At 44.4% G+C, this 16,480-nt stretch overlaps 1 pseudogene; it reads right to left on the minus strand.

The window, feature by feature from the left end:
* Positions 1 to 2,096: 2,096 nt before the first annotated feature.
* Positions 2,097 to 15,819, minus strand: LOC123824944 (annotated as a pseudogene).
* Between the last annotated feature and the right edge of the window lie 661 nt (positions 15,820 to 16,480).

Here is a 16,480-nt window from a genome sequence, read left to right on the forward strand (position 1 = left end):
TTGAAGAGTGGAACTTACATCTGTTAAAGGCCCTGTGTCCTGTGTGTGATCTCTTACTAAACCCACCATAGGGCCAACTAATAAAACTAGAGTGGGTTCCAGATAATTCAAGCAGACAAAATGTACAAATTGTCATGTGAGCCAGTTATTTAACTGTATCCCCAATAATGCATTTCCCCAAAGTTACCTCTTCCCTCTCCCCTGACAGAAGAGCTCACAAGAGGAGGGAAAAATGAAGAGAAGCAAATGGCCTTGAACATGCCAGGAAAGTAGAATAACTGCTCCTTGAATAATGGAAATGGACTGCCTCCCAACACACACACACAGATGAGAATGGCCTGGGACAGCTGTCTAATGAATGAGACCATTCTTTTCAGTGGCTGCCTTTCAGTAGTCCCACCACTTAGGAATCTCTCATTGCTTTATTTCAAGTGAGTTCTTGGGAATGTGGGAAGAGTTTAGCCATTTTGCCTATGGGCAAATTCTGGCTTCTTCCCTTACTAACATCTGTGGGACCTTGGAGAAATTACTTGCCTCTCTATGCTTTAGGCTCCTTACCTACAAAATGGGGTTTTGCATCAAGCTCTGCACTCTTTTCCTCCCAGGGAAAGTTAACTTCTAGAAGCAGCACTGGAGACTTCCTCACCCTGTTTAGGGGAGAGTTCTCTTGGTGGGGATCAGTTTCCCCCTGAGAGTTCTGCACTGGGGGAGATAATCCCTGTGATGTCCCCTTAGTCTTTCCAACCCTCCATTTCATCATCTGTGATCTATTACCATCACATCGAAAATCTGGGGATAATCACAGAGCTTTTCCCATGGGGTGGCTGTGAGGATTTATGTTACTCTAAATGCCCATTAATTCCTGGTATATAGGTACTCAAGAAGTGATACCTACTATAAAATGACTCCTTCAAGGGGGAATCTTCCTCTTTTCAGGGAACAATGCATCAAGACCTAGCTGTTCTGGGCTAAAATTTTCACTGGTATTTTATATGCCCCAAATCATCAAAATTCCCAAGAAAATATGTTTTTGAACAATGTTATGAGTTAATTATCTCAAGAATGACCATATTGCCCTGACCTTGACTGGTGTGGCTCAGCTGGTTGGGTATCATTCTGCAAAGCAGAAGGTCACCAGTTTGATTACCAGTCAGGAGACATACCTGGGCTGCAAGATTGGTCCATGGTCAGGGTGCATAGGAGAGGCAACCGATCAACATTTCACTCTCTCTCTCCATTGTTCCTGAATTAAGAGGTATATTTAATTACACTACATGAGGCCAAAAAGGTATTACAAAATCAGAGATCTTGCTGGGAATATTCTGTACCCTTTCTACTCATCTACCTACTTTCAGGTGTTCAGGAAATAAAGAATCCACCCACTTACAGCAAAGACAACTTCTGCATACATAAAGAAAAACAAGGAAAAAGAATGGGCTACCATAAGGGCAGGAACATTTGTCTATACTGTTCCTGTTGTCTCTACAGAACCTAGAACCTTGCCCAGCACAAAGTAGTTGCTCACTAAATACTTACTAACTGAATAAATTATTCTTTGAAGAAATAATTTTGGGTAACCAAAACAGAATTATTTTCAATGTTGATGGTTTTCTTAAGGCTTGGAAGAGTTCTATTATTTTATATTTTTCCCAACTACTCTTATGAAAGAATACCTTAAAAAAAGAAAGAAAAATGTATTTCTTTTACATTATAAGATTATATTGTCCTAATTGAGTCAAAAACAGATAGCCTTGGAAAAAGCTTTCTATAAAACACTGTTTCAATAAAATTTTATTAGCAGTTATTATGTCAAAATTCACATTTAAAGATCCAAAGGACTATCTTGGGAAATTCAAAAGCATATGTAATTAGTTTTTAACAGTAAGATAGAACATAATTTTATTATAGCATAGGCCTTAAAAAGTCAGGAATAATACTTGAGAATGACTTACAGTTCTATCAAACCAGAAATAAATTCTGTGTGCACAGTGCCACATAAAGGAAAGTTCCATGAAAGTATAACACATTTCTATATATGTGAATTTCAGTGGCAACATCATTGGCTTCCAAACAACTGATGCTAAAGGAATTTTCAATCAAACCACAAGCTCAGGGGCTTTCGTTAAATATAGAGCTATGACAATTCTGTAAAGAGACCTTGAATCCTTGAGTATTTGCAATACGACTTTATGCTGCAACACTAGTGCAAAACCCATCAACTCTAATGCATAGATTTGAATGCACGATGCCAGTAGGACACTAAAGATGGCCTTTACTGTCAGAAACGCCGAGTTTTCCAGGGCAGCACAGGCTGGTTGTTGCTGATCTAGTGAAATTCTACTACCTCCAGCTTCAGCAGCATCAGAGGACTCACTAGCATTACACTTCACGCCTGACATATGGAACTGGACTGTAGATCTTCCACTGCAGTCACGTGCTGACATTCTGACGGCATAGGAGTCTGTGCGCCCTCATCATCCAGATGTCTCCAGTACCCAGTTGCGTCTACAGCAGAGTGCATATGTAAAGGACACCTGTGGCTTCTTTCAACGTTTCTTCATAACACATTCTACGTAAAAATGTCCAGATGGCAGGACATGGGCAACACAAGATGTGCAGATGTCCTCCAAATATATTGGACTGTTCTGCCAAGAAACATTTTCAATATACTTATGCTTTCCTTGGAGATTCAGAGCTAGGCATAAGTTACATTTCAAACAGTGAGAAAAATCTTCCTTTGGACCAATCCTACAAATTCCATGGTTTTCCCAAGGGTGCTGCTACTTGTCTTTGTCAAACAGATGGCATATACAGCGATAACATTCTCCAAACAGAGTGCTACAGTCTTCAAAAGGCTGCTGGGCATGTTGGATTTTTCACAGTTCATGCACAGCACTCCCTTTGCTTTAAAGCACTCTAGCTGATGGTCTTCCATGTTATCATGACCCAACGGGCAAATATACAGCTTGTCACAGCAAGGTGCCCTTGGAGACATCCTCTGCCATAATGCTCTGGGCCTTGGGCACCATCTTCCTACACAGAGGAAGGGGTAGAGGCCTCCCTCCCCTCTACCTCCCCCGACATCCAAGGACGAAGACCACACCCAGGGAAGCAGCACTGCCCTAGCACAGCCCCCCCCATGCCCAGTGTTTCTCTCTCACATCCACGTTCCCCTCCCTCTCTTCCTCTGTCCCTTTCCCTCTCTCTAAAAATAAATAAACAAAAGTTATTTTTTAAAAAAGAATGACTATAACCCAGCAGCCTGACTATCTGATTTACATCCAGTAGTTTGCAGATGTTTTCCTGTGACTTTTGGACTACAAGATTTACTCTTTAGACATCGATGACTGCTTTGCCCTGAAGGGTTTGGGGTTTTCGATGCCCCTGTCGAAGAGCACAGCAAAATCACCACAGGCAAGTAAGTCCAGATATCCTGGCTTCCAGGAACTGGGGCCTTCATGCCGTTTCCCATAGTCTACAATTCTAAGGAATAAAATTGGAACTGGGGTAGGCCAGACACTGAGGGAAAAGCCATTTCATTCCACCAGTTCTACAGTCATTTATCAAACTCTTCTGGAGAAACAGCGATATGGTTCCTGCACTCTTGGTCCTGGTCAGATGTCGATGGAGAAAAGGCTACATTCATTCACTCACCAATTCGTTGAACAAACATTCTGGACAAGGTTAGCTGTGACCTTTACATGCTAAATCCTTTGTTCTAATCTCAGTCTTCATGTTACTCAGTCTGACTATGGAATTTGACACAACTGATCTCTCCTTGAATGCTGTGTTCGCTCGGCTTCCAGGACCTCTCTTGTCCTGATTCTCCTCCCACCTCACTGGCAACTCAGAATGGGTTCTTTTCTGATTCCCACTCAGAGACTTTCACACTCTGGAGTGCCCCAGGTTTGTCCTTGAACTTCTTTTCAATATACATTCATCTCCTGTGGTTTTAAATAAATCTACATGCTGAGAGCTCCCAAGTTTGTATTTCTAGCCCTGATTTCTCCATTCCAGACATGTAACATCCATTCAGCCACTCAACATCTCCACTTGAACATGACTGTAATCATACCAGGCATAAGCCCAAAACTAAATTTCAGATCACACCACTCTTCTCATAGTCTCCTCGTCTCCTTAAGTAGCAACTCAATCCTTGCAGTGGCTCAAATAAAAAACCTTGGAGTTATCCTTGACTTATATTCCACATCTGATTCATCAGCAAATCCTACCTTAAAAATGTACCCCAAATACTACCTTGGTCTAAATAACTATTATCTTTTGCCATAATTATCACAATAGATTTATAGCTTCTCTCTCTCATTTTGCCCATAACCTTTACACAACCTTCACACAACCTTCTCTCAACATAGAGGTCAGAGGGAACCTATGCATCAGATCACTTCCTTGCTTAAAATACAGAAGTAGCTCCCATTTCCCTCTTAGTTCAAACCAAGGTCTGTTGAAGGTTTATACATCCTGTACTCCTACCCCATTCACACACACACACACACACACACACACACACACACACACTTGTGCACGCGCCCAACCTTCCTGACTTCATCTCCTCCATTCCCATCACTCATTCCGCTGCAGCCATGCACACCCCCTTGCCATTCTTTTGTACTTGCTGTTCTTTGCCTGGAATGTTTTTATCTCAAACACCTGCATAGTTTCAGTCCTCACTTCCTTCAGGTGTTTGCTAAAATGCTATCTTCTCAGTGGGGCCTTCTAAGAATGCCTTATTTAAAATCACACTTCCACCCCATTCTCCTCATCCTCATTCCATGCTTTATTTTCCTCTATAGCATGTATCACTGGTATTGATGTCCTGCATGTATTAATTTACTATCTAGCTCCCCCATTGCAATGTCAGCTCCATGAGAACAAAGGATTTTTAATTTGTTTGTTTATTTGTTTGTAATATTTTTGAAAGGATCTGTGAAGTAACACCATCTAAAGCTGGCAACTGCCTCTTACACACTCATCTCTTTACAGGGTGGGGCAAAAGTTGTGCATGGGCAAAACACAGGTTTGTTCTTGTATTTTTATTTATTAGTTACTGTATTATTTTCCATATGAACAACTCTAAATCTACTTTTGCCCACCCCTGTAAAGTCAAGTTATTATTTAAGTTCCAATTTAAATCACTTTTCTTAAAATATAGGAAAGCAACTGTTGAAAACACTGCAAAAGTCAACCTTTAAAATGTAGAGGACAGGGAGTTTTAAATCTGTTCACTGCTACATTCCCAACTCTAGAACAGTATCTAGCACACAGAATGAGGTAGAATCTAGAATTGCAAAGATCAGTCTCTCTGCCTCCACTGAGTTGATGGTCAAACATGAAGAGAAATGTGAAAACAGACAAGCATTGGGTGGCTCGGGTGAGGGGGAGGGAGGTTGTCAGTAAGCAACGCACCTTTGAGTGGCTGTGGACACACAGAAAAAAAATCACTCCTGCCTAGAGAAGTCAGAAATGGCTTCCTATAAAGCAGGGGCATCTGAAGAGGGCTTTGGATAGTGAATAGTTCACCAGGTATATTATTTAAGGTAAGGCTAGATGCCATAACAGATAAATCTCCAAGTCGCAGTGGTTCACTGAAATAGATGTTTATTCCTTACTCAAAGCCAAACACCAAGGCTATGTTTAGTGCGAGGCTCTTCTACACGTGAGGATAAACAAGCTGGGCTTCTCCCATCTCAGAACTCTGCCATCTTCAACTCATGGCAGAAGCAAAAGACGTGAAGGAATGTGCATATAACATATCCACAGCCCTGGCTCAGGTCCAGTGAGCAGAAGTCAGTCACGTGGCCACAGCTCACTGGAAGGGAGGCTATGTGCCCAGAAGGAAGAGGAAAGGAGCTCAGTGGACAGCTAACTGGTCTCTGATATTCCAGGTACAAGAGGGTAGGGACAAACCCTGCACCCAACAGAAAGAACAGTACAAAAGTGTGGTGCGTTTGGGGAACACTGCAATGGGAACCCAGACTACACGAAGGACGGCGGCTAGGGACGGCAGCTAGGGATAAAACTAGAAAGACAGGAAGGACTTATCTGTGAAGGGCTTGAGTTTACCATGAAAGACACTCGATCCTGAGGGCACTGAAGGTTGAATCAACAATTCTGGACCCTATCTCTACATCACTGATATTGGCAGGCTGGTCTTTCTAGGAGACACACACACACACACACACACACACACACACACACACACACATTTTAAAAGAGAGTCCTCCAGGGAGGAGTCATAGGTGGAAGACGACACAGGGAGAGAAAAACTTGAAGAGAAGAGAGATACACTTTCACAAGTGCTGCCTAAGTGGGTGTGTCAGCCCCACCAATCCACCCTTCCCACCTTTTTAATCACCATGTGGCATAAGGTTACTCTCCATACCTCGCTCCCATAGTGTGCTTATTGCATTAAGCAATCACTGGCACAGATGCCATCACCTGACGTTTTGTGCAGTGTGGGGTGCCAGTTCTGCTCCCCTCAACATTATCCTGTTAAGAAAGGCGAGATTGTGGCTGCACTTCCCATGAGTCATGACCAACTCCATACTCCTCCAGGTGACACAATGCCCACCCACAGTTCCAGCCCAATTTGGAAGTCCTCATAATTCTTTTCTCAAAAACAGCTTCCCCAGTCATTTGAACGGCAGAAACAAAAAAAACCCTAAAAAGTAAAATAAAACAAAACACACAAGCACGTGCACACAAACCAACCAACCAACCAACCAACCAACCAACCAAGGATGGCAAGCCTAGACAGTAGTTGCTCACTAATGCCTGAAATCATTATTCAAAATTATTTCTTTGGGCCTAGAAAGGCTCTGGTTAGCTGAGAGACCTCCATTCCTGGTCCAGCCTTTGGCTGTCATCCAGGCCCCTCTGGTCCCCTGTTGAAGAGATGACAGACACTGGGGGACTGAGACACCCCCTCAGGTCTCCCCAAGGTCATCTCCAGCTCTAATCAGTCAGTGCAGTAAAGGAACACTTCAGGGAGACAAGATGAGAGCATGGGGAACGAAGCCTTCCAAGAGAGAGTCTGGTGGGTGGGGGCACCCCCAGGCTTACTGTGGGACAGGAGGGGGTGCCAGAGACAGACATGGCTAGCTTGCTCCTCTCCAGAGCTCTCTGAGTCAGAAGGGAGTCAGAGCTCACCTAATCTAACCACTAGCCCATTTCAAAAAAGGCTAATGGTTAACTTTCCTGGTAAAATCATTCACACCGTCCTCTTTAAATAGTGCCCTCCGCCCAAAAGAGGCATTGCAATCCCAGAATATAGTTCTTCTCCAGTTTGGGCGGCTGTAAACTAGTTCTGTCTTCTCTGCCTACCATCTCTGCCACAAGCTGCACCTGCCACTTGCAATGGTTCCTGAATGGTGGAGTCGTAGTCTCATCTAAAGAAAAAATAGTTGTCCTTTTTGATTACAAATGCAACATGTGATGATTAAGGTTATTGTAAAATTCACCCTGGCTGGTGTGGCTCGGTTGGTTGGGGTGTTGTCCCACACACCCAAGGTTAGCAATTTGATTCCCGGTCCTGGCATGTGCCTGGGTTGTAGGTTCAATCACCACTCAGGGCGTGTACAGGAGGCAGCTGATCATTGTTTCTCTTTCACATCGATGTTTCTCTCTATCTCTTTCTCTAAAATCAATAAACATATATATTTAATTTTTAATCGATTCTACAGAGAGAAGAAGGGAGGTAGAAGGAGAGGAAGAGAACCATGTGAGACAGAAGCATCAATCAGTTGCCTCTTGCATGTACCCCAAACAGGGACCGAACCTGCAGCCCAGGCATGTATGTGCCTTGACCGAGAATCAAACCGACCACCTTTAGGTTTGCAGGACGACACCCAGCTGAGCCACAGTGGCCAGGGCTAAACATCCATATTTTTTAATTTTATAAAAAGACTGGAAAATGCAAAAAAAAAAACAAAAAAGAAAGAAAGAAAAAGGAACAAAGGGAATGGAAGGCGGTGGGGGGAGAAAAAGGAAAGAAAGGTCTGGAGATAACTACTCTTAAAGGTTTAATGTACATCTTTCCAGTTAGAGCTCTCTTTTAAAAAATAAGATTAAAATTACATTGCATAAGTGTTTTGTTACTTAGTTTTCTCCAATCAACAGCATAGTGAACATTTCCTCAAATTCTAAAATATTCTGCCATAGTACCATTTTGTATTTTATTTTTTTAAGGTTTTACTTATGTACTCATTTTTGAGAGAGAGGGGAAGGACAGGAGAAACAGAAAGAGGGAAGCACTGAGGTGAGAGGGAAACATGATCTCCCCCAAGCAGGACCTAGCCCTCAACTCAAGCATGTGTGCTTGACTGGGAATCAAACCGCCAACCTTTCAGCTCACAGGCCAGTGCTCTATCCACTGAGCCACACCAGCCAGGGCCATATTTTAAAGTATGGCAGAATATTCCATGTTCTGCATAGTTCTTAATTTATTTAACATGGCATAGAATATCCAGATCTCAGGTTTTTGTTGTTGTTTTAGATAACAAAAATAAACATATCTTGGTACATGCATTTCTTTCTATAGTCTCAAACAATTTATTTAGATAAAATATATTTAGAGACAGCTAGATTTGCTACATCAAAAATTCTGTTTATTTTAAAAAGTTTAATGATTAGCAAATTGCTCCTCAGAAACAATGCTCTAGTTTATTTTCCCATCAGCAGTGTGTGAGTGTGTCTATCTCCCCACATCTTCGCCAGCATTGGGTGTTACTACTTGTAGAAATCTTTACTAATTTGATAATTCTGCCCAAATGTGAATATTTACTTGCTCAAGCATTGGAGGAGGGAAAGGATTTTTCATGGAGGCGAGAAGAACCAAAGAGATGGGGAGCTGTGATTCTGAAGTGTGAGTTAAGCACAGAGTCAGTAAATCTCTGCATAAGGACTATGGAGATCTTTCTCAGCAGAGTGGTTTCGTCACGGTGGATGTATCGCTGGAGTAGGACACCTGCCACAGAGTCCTGAGTCCTTCTTAACCACAGGAAAGCAAGCACATCGGGAGACCTCTCAGTGTAGGGTCTCTCGTATGTGAAATGGTCATATTACCATTCAAGCTGTCAGCCCACAGGGTGGTTGTGATGGTGAAACAGGAAAATAAATGGGCATAAACATCCTTTGGAAAAGCAATATAGAAATGTAGGGAATTCTAATTGTTGCTGTCACTAACCACACTGAAAGGTCACATTATAACTGGTCTTAAATAGATCGCATTGTTTTTAGACAAATCATCCCATCATGTCATGCCTCATCGGCTAAAGGTGTTCCTTCTGCAACCCCGCAGTGTTAGACCATCATCCTGGGATCTGATAGACTGACTGTCTGGGCCAGAGGGAGCCCAGATCTTACAGCCCCACAAAGCCACTCTGGGTGCGTGAGACAGATGCACCTACAAAAACCACTCAGGGACATCAGAGGAGGAGCTGAAGCCAGCGTGTGCCCTCAGTGCTGTGAGGGGAAAGCTACCTGCAGTTAGTTCCAGGGCACAAGCCCCACCAGGGGCTTGGGAAAGAGAGGGGGTGGGGGAGAAGCTGTGGCCCTCCAACAGGGCCACGTTAGAGGTCTCCCTCAAATAACTCCATCTCCTGTAGCCTTCATGAACCCTTTTCTTATCTGTGTGTTTGATGCTTCAAAAGGCCAAAACTCAAAACTTGAGAGTTTGAAGTAAGGAATGGTTTATTGATCAGGAAGTTGTCAACCAAGAAGATGGGAGCCTTAGTGGTACCTATAATCCACCTTAGGGAAGCCCTTGCCAGGTAGCTCAGTTGGTTAGAGCATCATCCTGATATACTAAAGTTGCAGGTTTGATCCCCAATCAGGGCACAAACAAAAAATGACCAATAAATACACAAATAAGTGGAACAATAAATCAATATTTTTCTCTCTCTAAAAATCAATTTAAAAACCAATCAATAAAGGTATAAATAAAGAGAACTACAAATCAATGCTTCTTTCTCTTTCTTTCTCTAAAAACAACAACAACAACAACACAGACTTCAGCCTCTTTTAAGTAAAGGAAGGGAAATGGGAAGGGCAGAAGGTTACTGACCATGCAGGCAGACACCTGGGCACCAGCAGGGGTTAAGGGGGACTGTGCTAGTTGCTGTCAGAGGTTCCTCCAAACCTTTGGTAAAGATTACATACTTTCCTCATCTCCTTAAGCCACAGCAGAATTTCCCTGATGATTAGCATGTGTATGTGCAAGTCCAAGCAGAAGCTTTAGCCCGAAGGCCACAGGAACAAAGCAGGCCTGGACCAGATGGATTCAAACAGGCCAGCACGGCACTTCTCCAGGGCTGGGACAGGGAGTCCTACAGCCTCGGCTTAAACCTCGGCTCTGTCACTGGTTCACCCGGGTCTCTGTTGACTCATCTACAAAATGGAACAGTAAACTGACCTTACAAGAACATTGTGAGCATTCAAAGTGCTGGAGGGCGTGGCCAGCACTGGGTAGGGGCTGGTAGGAAGCTGTTGTTTGCCTGAAGTGCCTGGTGAAACTGCAGAGAATGACGAAGGCCTGTGAAAATAGGCCTGGAGAGGCAGGGTGTGTGGATTTGCTGTGAAAGGTAGTTTAGGGCTACACAGGCCAGAGAGAAGAGTTACAGCAGTGGGCCGGTTCTCGGCCATTTAAATACGGACGGGTGGGGATGCGGAGAAAGGAGCGCCTAGGAAATTCAGGGTAGGAAAAATAGTACAGTCATTCCCAGCTGCTCAGGGCAGCAGAAACTAGTTTGGTTCTGCTATTTAGCATTTGTGAGCTTTCATTAGCATTTGAAGGAAGGGCCTGCAGAACACCCACAGAGCCTTTCCAGCCAAGCTGAGGGAGCCGGGGGAGGTGCTGGGCTGGGCTGGGCTGGGGCAGGCAGTGCTGGCTCTGGTATCAGCCTGATTTCCCAAATTCAGATCCACCATAACTACTGGACTCTACAAGAAGGGACTGAATTGGTTTCTGCCCTACTTAAAGCCAAAATTCATTCTAAATAGAATTAATTATAAAACTTCTCAAGTTCTCAGCTAATAGAATTGTTGGGCCAATATAGAAGGAATAGCAATTTTGAAAGAAAAACAATGATCATAATAGGTAACATGCTGTATTATAAACTCACATAACCTTCATTGTATCTTATGAAATAGAGACAAGTATTGTCTTCTTGTTAGACATACCATGTGCCAGAAGCAGTTTCAGAAACAGATGCCTAACTCATAACCCTATAGTGGAAGCATTTCTAGTAACACTAACTGCTGGTGTTACCAGGTGCATCCCTGAATTTTTTGTGCTCTAATTAGAAATGAAGGACCTATTGCTTAGGGGAAAATACAGCAGGCCAATTTTGGCTTTGGAGCTCAAGGATGGCATTAGGTGTGTCCAGGGATTCACATTTGGGTTCTTGAAGAACAGCAACCAGGCACTGCATATAAAACTGTCTTGCCCTCCTCCTCAGAGAGGAAAAAGACGTGGTGGAGGAGTCTGGCATTTCAAACACAAAGAAGCCCAGCTCTGTCTCTCCAGTTCTACCAGCTGCTACACACACCCACAGTTCAGCCCACTCACTCTGCAATGAAACTCACTTTAGAAATGCAAATGACTCACCGAGGAGTGAGGGACTTCAGCGTCTGGCAAACTGAAGTGCAGCTTTGAAGACCGTTTGGGAGCAGCTGTGTTCAGCCAGGAAAGCCCCCTGGGGGTTTTGCTCTTGACGCCAAAGGAGATCTGCACTGGAAACAGGCTTGGCGACTCGGAAAGTAGGGAAGGAACGTGGGTTGTCCAAACTTGTGGCGTCTCTGGGCCACACTGGAAGAATTGTCTTGGGCTGCGCATTAAATACACAAACACTAACGAGAACTGATGAGCAAAAAAAAAGAAAAGGTTGTAAGTAAATTTATGATTTTGTGTTGGGCTGAATTCATAGCCATCCTGGGCCACATGTAGCCTGCGGGCCACGGGTTGGATGCCATGAAGTGTCGAGTTCAGAATACCTACCGTGCAGCCCATTGAACTAGCCAAGGGATAAGACAAGATTTTGCAAAGACTCTGTTCCATTGGCCTGAATAGGCATAGTCTTGGCCTAGAGTTGCTTCTAGTCTTAATATCTGACTTCTAGTCTTTCTGTACCTTCGTCCTCCCCCACCCACCACACTGACTGGGCCATCTCTCAGGTGTGCTGTGGTGGACTGAGTTTGGCCAAGGACACTGCAGCACTGTCAGAGAGAAAATAGACTGCACCCCCCCCCCAACAGCAAAGCCTGAGACATCCAAGTAAAAAGATTAAAAAAAATGCAAGTGAGGGTGAGGTGGAAGAGCCAGCGGAGGAGGGAGCTGTCAAGAGCAGGATGGGAAGAGAAGCCCAAGTTTCAAGACATCACGGAAGTGCCAGATGCAAATTATTTACTGCTCAGTGCCCAGCAGACTCCCTGAATAGCTCTCAAAACTACCACTGACTTGTCAGATGCTAACATCCCTCCTATGATGAGTCATTTCCATTTCCAAAGGCAGTTTTATATCTGAATTACTGAGCTTGACAAAATAACTGAGAGACAGTCATTGGTTAGGAACTAGAACTAACCCTGGCTAGTGTGGCTCAGTGGATTGAACCGAGAGGTTGCCAGTTGATTCCCAGTCAGCGCACATGACTGGGTTGTGGGCCAGGTCCCCAACTGGGAGTGTGCAAAGGGCAACCAATTGATGTTTCTCCACCTCTCTCTCTCCCTCCCTTCCCCTCTCCCTAAATTTAGATAAATAAATAAAATCTTTTAAAAATAAGAACTAGGACTTTTGGGCAAAGCTGCTTGGGTTTAAATCTTGAATTCAACACTTATGCACTGTGTGACCTTGGGCAAGTTAATTAACTTCTCTGTGCCTGAATTTTTCTTATCTATAAAGCAGAGGTAATAGTAATAACACTTGGTTCTTAGATTATTGTACAAACTACAAGTGCCCATCTTTGTAGAGTGCTTAGAATAGGTCCTGACACATAGTTTCTTTAATGTGTGTGTATGCATATGTGTGTGTGTATCTATAATTGTCATAATGTATCTTCCTGACTAAGAGCAGGGGCCCTGTGTTTGCTTATGATTGTACCTCCGATGCTTAGCACAGCATATGATAAACACTTGACTCTGTTTGGACAGAGGGGCCCTCCCAAACCACTCCGAGACTTGGCTGCAGTAAAGAAGGGCTGGAGCTCCAGCTCCACTCACCCAAGAGATAAAGGGCACACCTGCTGGCAATCCACAGAGCTGAGGAAGAGCTACGCCACGACCCAGTTCCCTGTTCCTAGACCCTGTGACTTCTTGTCTTCGCCACACTGGGCGTGGGCCCAAGTCAGTATCTGACTGGAGGCAAGTGCTTGGTCTCTGAGTCAGGAGTGTCTGCCCAGGTCCAGGTGTAGGCCAAGTGTTTGTTCCCTTTTCCTGGGTCCATCAGGCTTGTGGGCAGAAAGCCAACCTCCCTCCCCTGCTTTCCAGGCACCTGGATCCTTCTGAAGAGGCTTGGGCTGGACGCATATGTGCAGAGAGGTAACTTCAGCTTAGAGTTTCTGAATGGAAATGTTGACATCGCCCCCTCAACTCATAAGGCAAGCCACAGTTTCAAGGGCCCTGCTTGGCTTTCTCCAACGGGAAACCCCAGTTGGGACCAAAGTGAAGTGACATCCCAGAGTTCACCGAATCCAAGTCACCTTGGATGCAATTGTATGTAGCATGATATTGCATATAGCATGGAGAAAGAATAAATACTGACCAACACTGCACTGATTTTAAGGTTGACTCCAATTTCACCGATGCTGAAATGTGAAGATACATCTTAGAACTGATGAAAGTAGAGCACTGTTACTACACACAAACAGCAGGAAAAAAGAGAAGCGATCAGAAGAGAATGTTCCTGTGTTCCACCAGCAAACCCACCCACTGTATCTTGGCCTTCCCTCTTCTGACAGTGGGTGAACTGCCCAGGCTCTGTATACCCCAGTCCCTACACATGTGCACTGGGCCCCGTCCTCTCAGCAGCTGAAGGACCAGTGATCTTCCCTCCTCCCCTCTGCATGATTAGTTTTTGCCTCTGTTTCGGTTTGTTTCCATTGCCTAAAACTATGAAATAATGTCTTCCTTCTTGATCCCTTTCAATTCCATTTCTGATTGCACTTTACACAAGATTTCCTAAAAGATGTCAGCCCTTACCGCCTCATCCTCTCCTCCATATGCTTTTCCTTCTGTCCCCACTGTTTCACCTAACCGGGTCTCTGTCAAGGTCCCCAGTGACCCTTTTCATTGCCAAATCCCACAACTAATCCCAGTCCTTAGCTTACTCTCCTCTCAACAGCAATTGACTGTCAAGATGCCACTCTCTCCTGGTTCTCCTGCATCCTCCCTGGCTCCCCCTCCACACACTAGCATGCCCCCAGGACCAGACCTCTGCCTGCCCTCCCAGATGACCTCACCCTGTCCTGTGGCTTTAATTAGCATCTTTAATAAGTACTGTCTCCATCTCTGGCCTCTCCCCAGAATGCAAGTTTCATCTATTGTGACAGGCTTCTCAGATTAATATGTACCAAAATAGACTTTTGAATTCCAACCCCAAGAAGTCTTCTCCATCTTAATAAACGGCAGTTTTTCCAGTTATTTGGGCCTAAAAACTTGGGATCTGAATCATCCTCAATCACTCACTTTCTCTCATATCCAATCTATCAGCAAATCCTTTTGGGTTTCAAAACATCTCCAAACATGATTGTGTTTCACAATTTCCACTTGCCACTACCCAAGCCCAAATCACCACCCGCTTTAACCTGGGCTTTTGCAATAGCTTCCCAATGGTTCCCCTCCATCCACCAGGTCTCCCGCATTCTATCCCTCAAGCAGACGCCAGGCTGATCCTTAAAAAGGCACACTAGACCCTGGCACATCTCTGCCCACACTCTCCAAGGCTCCCGTCTGGTGCAGAGGAAAAGCCAAAGACCTCCTGCAGGGCCCAACCCCAGGTCCCTCTGGGCTCCCCTCTCCCTGCCCTCCCCTTGCTTGCTCCGCCTCCTCGCTGTTTCTTGAACACACTGCTCACTCTTTCGGTTCATTCTCTACTTCCCTCAGCCTTCCATTCAGCCCCTCGCTCCCCTTCCGTCTTTGCCCCACTGTGTCTCTGTCAGAGTGGTCTTCCCTGACTAACCCCGCAGAATAGCCCTCCCCAGCACCATTTTCCTCCTTTTCCTTGCCTTCTTCTCCTTTACAGGCCACCCCCTCACAAACAGTAGTCCTCCCCGCCACCCCTGCATCCTTGGGGCTATATTCCAAGGCCCCCAGTGGACGCCTGAGACCGCAGATAGTACCAAACCCTAAATATACCATGTTTTTTCCTATACATATACACCTGTAAAAACTTTGATTTATAAATTAGGCACAGTAAGAGACTAACAACAATAATCGATAATGAAATAGAACAATTATAATAATATACTGTAATAAAAGTTATGTGAATGTGGTCTCTCAAAATGTCTATGGCACTGTCTCACCCTCTGTCCCGGGCTGATGTGAGGTGAGAGAACACCTATGTGATGACCTGAAGTGAGGTGAACGCACAGTGCCGTGACTCAGCGCTGGGCTACTGGCACCTGTCTGATGGTGGTGGCACGTCAGAAGGAGGATCATTTACTTGCCATGAACGGCCTGTGCCACTCGTTTCAGGGATCCCTTGCTGAAGTCTTGGTACAGGCTCAGTGCTTTCTGGGGCAACACATCACCGTCATCAGAACACGTTTTCTGTTCCTGTCTCCGTGAGCAGGGACGTAACGCCTTTTCCATCTTGACTAAGCACTTATCATGCACTGTGGCTATAACTTTTGCAGTTTGAGGTGTGACAGCAAAACCAGCACAAATTTCTTTCTTCCTTCTTAACACTTTCACAAATAGAAAATTCGTTCTTACTGTAGATTTTAGCAACCTCAGCATGCAACTTTTTTTTTTCCTTGTTAAGTCAAAACTTTCACATTTTAGCCCTGGCTGGTGTGGCTCAGTGGATTCAGTACAGGCCTGTGAACCAAAGCATCACAGGTTCGATTCCCAGTCAAGGCACATGCCTGGGTTGTGGGCCAGATCCCCAGTGGGGGCACATGGGAGGCAACCACACACTGATGTTTCTCTCTCTCTCTTCCTCCCTCCCTTCCCGTCTCTAAAAATAAATAAATAAAATATACAAAAAAAAAGAGTGCTCTGAAAAAATCCATATAAAATCCTTAAAAAAAAAGATTGTAAGGTTTCTGCAAAACTCATTCAGCCACAGTTAATATCTTTAAAAAAAAAACTTCCACATTTTTATTAATGGAAGCACTTTATGGCTTGTCTTTGGCATATCCAAACCGTCAACATAACTACTCTTGTGCTTTGGAGTCATTATTAAGTAAAACAAGGGTTATTGACCACAAACACCTCACCAGTCTGTCACAGCTGGCAAACACAAGGCCCC

Source organism: Phyllostomus hastatus, unplaced genomic scaffold (genome assembly GCF_019186645.2).
Source record: "Phyllostomus hastatus isolate PE091 unplaced genomic scaffold, TTU_PhHast_1.1 phas_contig_58, whole genome shotgun sequence".
Taxonomy (NCBI): domain Eukaryota; kingdom Metazoa; phylum Chordata; class Mammalia; order Chiroptera; family Phyllostomidae; genus Phyllostomus; species Phyllostomus hastatus.